Source organism: Clarias gariepinus, chromosome 8 (genome assembly GCF_024256425.1).
Source record: "Clarias gariepinus isolate MV-2021 ecotype Netherlands chromosome 8, CGAR_prim_01v2, whole genome shotgun sequence".
Taxonomy (NCBI): domain Eukaryota; kingdom Metazoa; phylum Chordata; class Actinopteri; order Siluriformes; family Clariidae; genus Clarias; species Clarias gariepinus.
This window is the reverse complement of record NC_071107.1, coordinates 36310695-36320000: the sequence shown is the minus strand read 5'-3', so window position 1 is coordinate 36320000 and position 9306 is coordinate 36310695.

Genomic DNA, 9306 nt, shown 5'->3' with positions numbered 1-9306 from the left:
ATGCTCCTAGGTGAAAAAATAAAATTAACAATAGTGTTTATTTGTTTAAAATGTTTTTTTTGTTTTTCTAAAAAGAATCGTTTAACAAATTCACAGACTTTTAGGTTGGAAAAAAAAAAAAACTCGACGGCTCTGAAATACGTAAGTTTTTTTTTTTTCTCACTCGATTTAACGCTGCAATTTTTGAGCACAAACATAAATAAAGTTTTCTGAAAGTTTTTACAGAAAAGGAGAAAAAGAGAACTTTCCAGAAAAATCTTTGATTAAGTTAAACAAAAAAATAAACAAAACTGGGATGTTTCCCAAAAGACGAGCTTTTAATTGAAGATGAAGTAAGGTTGTGTGTAAAAGGTTTTCCGTGATAAAACAAACAAAATCTTAAAAAAAAAAAAAAAAAAAAGATTTTCTCTGTCCAGTTCTGTACATAAGTTTACACACCCTGGTTGTAAAGATGAGTAAAAATTAAAAAGTAAAAGTAGTTATGAATTCTTAGCTGTACTCTGTAACCAAAAAGTGGAGAGAATAAACCATGGAGGTGTTGGACAGTCCTGAGAAACTTACGAGATTTACTTTATATTAAAACTTATTTCGCTTTAGAAAAACAGCGCCGTTAATTCGCGGGTTTTGGGGTCGAATCCCAAATAGTGTTAAATGGAAAGTTAGTGCACTATGTAGGGGGGTACAATCCCTTGTTCCTTGATCAGGGATTAGAGAGGGATTTGGGATTCAGCCTCGTGTTAGGAGCTGCTTGCTGTGTAGCTGGTGTTAGTCGTGAACCTGGACAGTTCAGAGGTGTGTAATGGGTAAGTGTGTGTAAATAGCTGGAGAGTTTCTGAGCTCTCTCTTTCTTCTGCCGTGGGTTAAGGCTGGTTAACACCAGTCTGTGGTGTTCGAGCTCTAATTAAGAAGTGAAAAATGAGCGGTTCTGTTGTCACCAAGCCACGGTCAGGTTGGCCAGCAACGATTCCAGCTACAACAGCCTTGAAAAACCCACAAGCAACTTTAGCTCCAATCCAGACCTCTCCAGGGGAGACATCGGGTACTTAATCAAACCTGAGCTGCATGGTTGAGTTGCCGGAAAAAACGTTAGTGCGTCAATACCACAAACCCGCCTCCTGATGTTACGCCAAACAACACCTAGACAAGCCTCAAAAATTCTGGCACAAAGTCATTTAAAGTGTTGACACCAAACTTTTTGGCCACAAGCATAAAGGCTGTGTGTGAGGAAGAGTCAAGAGGCCGTGTGAGGAGACGTTCTCCATCCCTACTGTAAGACTGTGGAGGCGGACCGCTGACGTTCTGGGTCTTTGTGAGCTGCAGTGGCACGTGGAAATTCTGCAGCACGTTATCAGAACCCGTGCAAGTCGTCATACGGTTATTTTTGCACTATAGAGTGCAGTAAGTGAAATTTATAAAAATTGGGGAAGTTTTAATTGTGAACAAACGTGTTTTGAAGCACTTTAATGAACACTGTCCGAGTAAAACCAATCTGCAGGCGTAGTTATTTTTATAAGCTGTCACAATGGGGCATGGAACATGGAGGCTTTTTGGCGAGACGAATAGGCAGCTTTACAACCTGACACAATAAACTGTCTCGTCCACAAACATCACAAAAGACTGCGAGACATCGTTCATGCTAAAATGCAAAACAAACTGTATTAAGAAATTCGTGTATCCACACTCTCATTATTTTCTTGTTTCGTTTATGGATTACGCTGTTCTGTGATGCGTTTTGTTTGGAGTATTGTACTTTGCAACATTGTAAATCATATTCGCTACCAAGTAAGAAATAGATAAATGAAATTTATCTAAATAATGAGAATAATGCAACAGGGAAGGAAAAAATTGCGCTAAATTCACAAGAACGATGTGAGACGGACAAAACAGATGCCACTGATGTTGACTGAAAGCGAAATGCCATCAAATTCTTATAAAGCGAACGCCTGGCCATATTAAAGTGACCACTTTGATTTCAAGCACAAGAAAGGCAACAGCTTTATTATGCAGAAGTGATCCTTCAATTAAAACCAACAAGTTTGAGATTTATATCTTCTTGTCTTTTTTTAACTAGAATCCCCCACCCCACCCCCGCTGTTAAAATAAGTAACTCGGTAACTTTTACTCTGAGTCCATTTTTTATGAGCTACTTTTTACTTTTACTCGAGTAGATTTTTATACTAGTAACTTTACTTGTACTTCAGTAAAATCTAACTGAAGTAACAGTACTTCAACTGTTTATTACTCTTTCCAGCTCCGTTTATATTAATCCCGCGAAAAACTTTCATCGTTTGCTTTTTTCAGACGTTCTAGATATTAATATAGACATAGATAACTTCTTTTAATTACTAATTTATTATTAATATGCTTTAATTATGGAAAACATTTTCCTTTTATTGTTTTTAGAGCAAACCTTTCCTGTCTTCTGATACAAGTTGTGTTTTGTAGAGACGGCTCTAAATATTTAATATTTAATATTTAATATTTATAAATTTAAATATTTAAATAATAATAATAATTATTATTATTATTATTATTATTGTTGTTGTTGTTGTTATTATCCTGTCTTGTCATGTCTTTCTGCATTTTTCTTTTTCTTTTTTCAGCATTGCTTGCATATAATTATAATAATAATAAAAAATAATAACTATTATTATTATTGTTGTTGTTATTATTATTATTATTATTATGATTATTATTATTATACTGTCTTGTCATGTCTTTCTGCATTTTTCTTTTTTTTCAGCATTGCTTGCATATAATCATAATAATTATAATAATAATAATAATAAAAATAATAACAACTAATATTATTATTATTGTTGTTGTTGTTGTTGTTGTTATTATTATACTGTCTTGTCATGTCTTTCTGCATTTTTCTTTTTCTTTTTTTTCAGCATTGCTTGAATATTTTTTTTAAACAGCTCTTTGGTGAGATTGGTTTCTGCTCCACTTAGTCCATTACTCTGGATGAACGAGCGCACCAGGTGAATTAAAGTACTTAAATAGTGTGTTCAGAGGGGGGAACTCTGTGATTAGTTTGTGGCAGATTAAACACGATTCGAGAGGCTAAAACGGTCAGGATAGTTTTTTTTCTTCGTCCTCAGGCAACTGAGAGAAAAAAAGAAACGAAACATCAGGAATACCAAAAAGTTCTTTCTGACGTCAGAATTCCGAGCATACTGTATGTTCAGGATGTGTGACATCATGTCGAAGATTGACCCGCTAGTCAATTTGATTAGCAGTGCAGCGGCTAGCCTAAAACTGGATGCATAGTGTCTGTGATGAAGCGTAAAAGCTTCTTCCTCATCGACTCAATGATTCCACTCTTCCATGCCAGCAGTTGATATTTCAGGATTAGAATCAGACGTATTTACGAGTTTATGGATTAAAGGTGCGCTCACGTCTCCTCTTCATTTCAGCCAGAAGAGCCCCGGTCCTCGGCCATCGACTCGATTAATACTTCAATCTTTAATGCGCAAGAGAAAATATTTTTCTGTCTGAAAGAGAAAGCAGAACCGCTTTAGTGCTATTAGCGTCTGTAATGGACTTAACTTACGTCAGAGCACTGATCAGAAATTAAATGGCTAATGCTGCAGTAATTATCCTGAACACTCAGTCCAAAACAGCAAATTTTTTTTCCAATTTTTTTTCCATCCAAAAACATATAAAATGTCAGATCACAGAATCTTGTTCATAGCAGAAGCTAGCAGGAACATTTTTAATGGAGCTGAAAGAAGAGCAGCTTATTTTTGTGTTTATCGAAGGCTTTGTGTCCAGTAAAGTGTTTTGTCATGAAGTGTGTGTGAATAGATACAGAAGTTCAGAGAAGATTCCTGTTAGCCATCAAGGGAGCTCGTCCACGTCCACGGCTGACGATACACGTCCACACACTTCTGTCCACACCGTTGACCTTCTGCAAAAACGTCTGTTCTGAGATGTTAAAGCGTCCTCCCTACAGTATAGTCCTGATCTCCCTCCATCAGACTTTCACCTGTTCGATCCCCTGAAAGCAGCTCTACGTGGACAAAGATTCACTTCTGATGAAAAAGCGAAGACAGCAGTGCGTTCGTGTTTCGCAGCTCAGACTAAAACATTTTTAATGAGCGAATATGAAAGTTTGTTTACAGATAAACAAAGTGTATTTAAAAGCAAAGAGATTATGTAAAAAATTATGCATTTGTCTAATCTTAAAGGTAATTTAATTACATTCTACAGACAATCATTTTTAACTCACCCTCGTAAAAATGTGAAGTTTAGCATAAAGATAAAAAATAAAACATTAAAAACTCTAACACGTTTAAGATGATTTCCACAAATGTTTAAGACCAAAAAGAACTAGCAACGAGCTAGCTGTGTATTTCATCTTACTATCTCTTTATTATCTGCTGTAGCACCTGAAGTACTGAACATGATCAGTGTCTTCTAATAGAAAGAATAAAGAGACAGAAAGAGAGAGAGAGAGAGAGAGAGAGAGAGAGAGAGAGATGGAAAGTGGTTTATGGGGAAAGAAGAAGAAAGAAATGATAGCGAATCAGAAAGAGGAAAATTAGAAAGATTGTGTGGAAGAGAGAGGGAGAGAGAGAGAGAGAGAGTTGTTTCTTTCTTTCTCACATCCTTCATGTTGCAAAAGGATTGTGGGAAACCTATTCAGTGAAGTTGGCTGGAATCAGAGACGGGGGGATATAAACGAGAGGGAGAGAGAGAGATCTGTGTGAGTTTAATTTAGGATTGAACTGACAAAGATGGAGGGAGAGAGGAGGAAAAACAGAGGAAGTGGGAGAGAGAGAGAGCGGGGTGGACAGTAAAAGACAGGAGAGAGAGACAGAGAGAGAGGTATAGAGAGAGGACGGTTCTTTCTTTCCTTTCTTCCAGTCTGTTCGTCTGTAAAACCCCTGGGGTCACCAGAGGTCGGTCCTCAGAGCCGGCTCTGTCTTTGTCACTGGAGCAGAGCTGAGCGTCTGAAGCGTCTGTCTGGTGAACAAGACGTAGCGACACCGAACGACACTTTAGCACTTTCTAATGCGAGACCTTCATCGACGTGTCTTCATCGCTGACGTGTTTTGACTTTTTTATTATGACCCGTCTCATTTTATGACTCAGAAATTCTCAGACGAACTCAGTGACTTCATTAAAAACAGTTTTAAGAAATAGCTTTTTTTCCATACTTTTTTTTTTTCCTTGATTAACAAGTTAGCATCAGTAAATGCTGCATTACCAACATTTCTTCTGTTTAACATTCGTCTGATTTGTGTTTGATATCTGATCTATGCTTGTGTTCGGAGAAATAACATTAACATGCGACTAAAACTACATAGTAGATAAAACACTCTGTGCTGTGAGGGAAAAAAAATCGACTTTAAAGTGATAATAAAGTGATGGGACTCTTTTCTCATTACCTCGTTATTACTCTGAAGTCGTTTTTCCCGCCAATATCTGTCTTCCTAAAGTGTTTTAATCTTCTAAAATCACAACAATTTTCCAATATTTTACTTATTAATTCAAAAAGGACACATAAAAAAAATGACAGGGTCATGAGACCCAGCACCTGCGAAGGATAAACACTTGGCTGACACTGGAGACTCCTTCCCTACCTGTTACGTACTGTACATAAACAGTTCCTGAAAAAGTGACGCATCCGTTGCACAATTCCATAAACAAGCTGTTGCTATAGAAACAGTGACGCGTTGCATAAACGAGCACATTTCATATAGAAACCGGGGATCTACAGTCAGAGCTGCTGTTACGGAAAACTAATCACCTCCCGCTGATCAGGCTACACGAGCGCAGAGATCGGCGCTGAGACTCTCACTCAAACCCCTTCTCCAGGGACTAGTGAGGCGTCTGGCCTTTCTGTTATTTGCTTTTAGGGAGTTTGTTCCCCCAGAAATACCTTCCAGGAAATGCTTTCCAGTGTTCTGAAGACTCCAGAGGCCTGTAAAAAAAACCTTCTGTAAATCATTTTTTCCCTTTGCCAGTTATTCTCCTGCATGGTGGAGAAAAGCATTTTTTCTTTTCTTTTATAGGAGTTTCTCGGAGAAAAAGAGAGCAAAAAAGAACTCTCAGTCAGAGATTTTACATTCACTCTTTTTTCCTCACGTCCAGGAGGCTGCAGGTGCGGGAAGTTCGTATTATTGAGAATTTAAGGTCCATCGCGTGTTTCGGTTCAGTCACAGGACGTTCTGTTCGGTTCGGTTGCGGTCCGAGTGAGCTTCAAGACTCGAGCTTTGACCAGTGCTGGACGATTCTCAAGGTTAATTCAGATTATAGAAGAAAACTTTTAAAATATCACGTCAGGGAAGTGGATTTTGTGCAGGTTTGAAAAGTCAGATGAGCAAGTTAATTAAAATTATTCAGTTAATAAAAATATAATTTTATCTTCTTTAATGATGCAATTTATCTGATCGGTTTCAGGCATCACTTTGTTTAATCACTTTTTTGCTACAGTAGCTTTAATGTTAATATCAAAGTGAGCGTCATACCAGAAAAACTGCAAAGAGCGCCCTCTAAGGGTCAGTTTATACCGAATAGTTCATGTCAGTTTGTCTTGTTGCTGACTGAAAGGTGCTGTCTAAGGATTCTCAAACAGCCTGTATCATCTTGTGCTGGACAAATATGAGTTGGGCAGGTAATAAAAAGTGTCTGCATATATATATATATATATATATATATATATATATATATATATATATTATTATGCTGGGGTTTTTATGGGGCTGAGGAGGTTTTTCAGGACTGTCCAGGTGGGATTTTTCAGTGTGATCTGTCGACTAGGGCGTCGAGTTTTTGACAATGGTCACATTTAAAAATACTTTAAAATATTTAAATAATTGACAAATGCCTTAAAAAGGTAAAGTGCTCGTCCTATTATGCGGAGATCGCTGGTTCGATTCCCGGGTGATGCTGTAACCTCTCGCAGCCGGAGGTCTAGAGAGAGCTGATTGCCGAGCTCTCTCAGGGGGGAGGGGGGAGAGGTACCTTGGGCTCCCACATTAACCACGACTCTACAGCCAATCAGGGGCATCTGTAAGCTCACGCAAGCGGAAGGAGCGGATAGCGCTGTCCTCCGAGTGTGTTACGCCGCCCCCAACGGTGCGTGAGGAGGCAGTTCGAAGAGACGCGGTTGTCTGGTGTCAGGTGGTTCTGAGGAAACACGTGATAGTCTTCGGCCCTCCCAACTGAGTGGTAGTAGTAGCCTTAATGTGGGAGCCCCCTAGTGACGGGGAGGAATGGGACATGACTAAATTAGTAAGAAAATCGGGAAAAAGTCCTAAAAAAATAAAATTATATATATACCACATACTTTTTATATACATTTACTTAATTTTTGCATTTGAGGTGGTAAAATGGCGCCGTGCCGTTCCTCTATAACCCTACAAGTGGTACTCTCTAAACTATTCACACGTAGGCAGGCAGCACAGCATCCTGTGTGGGAGGAGCAAATTATCTGTAAAGTTTGTTTAGAAACTTGTTTATAATGTCGTATCGTGTGCTCCCTGGTGATTCCCATCCCTAATAAACATCAAGGCTGTTGAATCAGAATCATCACAATGCTCAGACTAATAAACTCCCAAGTCCTGTATCGGCTGAGACCGGATAGAGGGAAAAAGAAGGGGCGAGAAAAGGAACAGGTTTGAAGACAAGCAAAAGTTGCATACTGTGTACTGTATGTACTGTACGTCTTGAACTAACATTGCAATGGGTGGGGTTACAAATGTACTGCAGTCAGCCACTAGAGGGCCTCAGAGACATTTTGGCTTCAGTTTTTCAATCCCTGTTTTAAACATACACACACACACACACACACAGTTTTGTCAAGTGTCAAGATTTGTGATGCAAATAACTGGGGTGAACATCCTGCGTGTTTGAGGTGTAAAGGTTAGAGTGAGAATAAAAAGCAGGTGAATGAACACAGAGAAAGTGTGTAAGGCTGTTCCTCACACTAAACAACACACAGCTGTATGTACTCTATCGGACGTGATCTGGTACGACCTTGACATATGTTTTTGTACAAATCATGTCTTTTTTGCTTCTTTAAAAAAAACAACTTAAATTAACTGAAACCCTCAATGTTCCGCTTTTTTCTTTTGTTTTTTACTTTTTGGTAAAACATTCAGAGACAGTGAAAGTGTGACCAAAAACTAGAACACCCAGTCCCGGTCAAAGTCCACCTACCAGTACCAGATTCGCCCTTTGGATACAGTGTGGCAAGCGGGCGCAGCTTTATGCCGCTCCAGCACGCGCAGAGCTGTTCTGTAGGGTGAAGTACAGTTACACCACCTCACCCTGTTGTGCCCTGGATCCTGATTGGCTGCTGATTGAGTTCCTATAATGGAGATTCTGGCTGGAGTTCAAATCGGAGGTTGATATTAATTAATGTAATTAATATATCGCTCTAATATCTCATCGTTCCTATAAACAGCTTAGTCTTATTTACCAGTGTGTGTGTGTGTGTGTGTGTGTGTGTGTGTGTGGATTTGGTGGAGTTCTTTAAGGAGATAACGTTCCTAGAAGGAGTCTCCACTTCCATCGCTTTTCATGACAACTGTACTTTGTGGTGTTTCACAGCGTTGTAGACAATCTGTCTTGTTAACTTTAGGAGAGAAACAGCAGCTGGTAAGAGTGTTAGGAATGTTTATAGCTACTATAACTTAACTTTCCATAACTCTAATGAGGTATTAATGGATAAATCCTTTAGTATGATGTGTTAAATTGATTCTTTTCCTGTGACAGAATGAGGTTTAGTCCTTACACACGTTACACTCCCCGGACAGAAGTCGCCCGCGATCCAGACTCGACCCGGATCCGCTTCATCTCCAGCATCTCCAGCATCTTCTGCTGTCTGGGTGAGTTGCCAGGTTATGTGGAATGCTATTGGTGTATACTCTTTAATCTTTATATTTTTGCTTCCAAGAGTCAGACGTTCTTGTTTTTTTAATGCAGTCTTGTGGAATAGCTCTCCGGGCTTGCTGAAGGACTTTTTCTTAATCGTTAATTAACCACACAGTGACCTACAGTATGCAGCATTTAGACATCAAACCATCTAATCTAAAGCATGAACCTGTGAGGAACAGGCGCAGACGAGGACAGATGATCAGGCCGGGGATTAGTATACGGGTGATGCTGAATGCTGAGTGGAGGGCAGGGTGGGGTCGCTCAGGGGTCAGACCCAGGTGGGAAGGACATCAAGTTGCTACTGTTGGGCCCTTGAGCAAGGCCCTTCACCCTCAACTGCTCAGTGTATAATGACATAAATGTAAATGTAATGTCTGCCAAATACCGTAAATTAAATGTGAATGGTTGGAACAG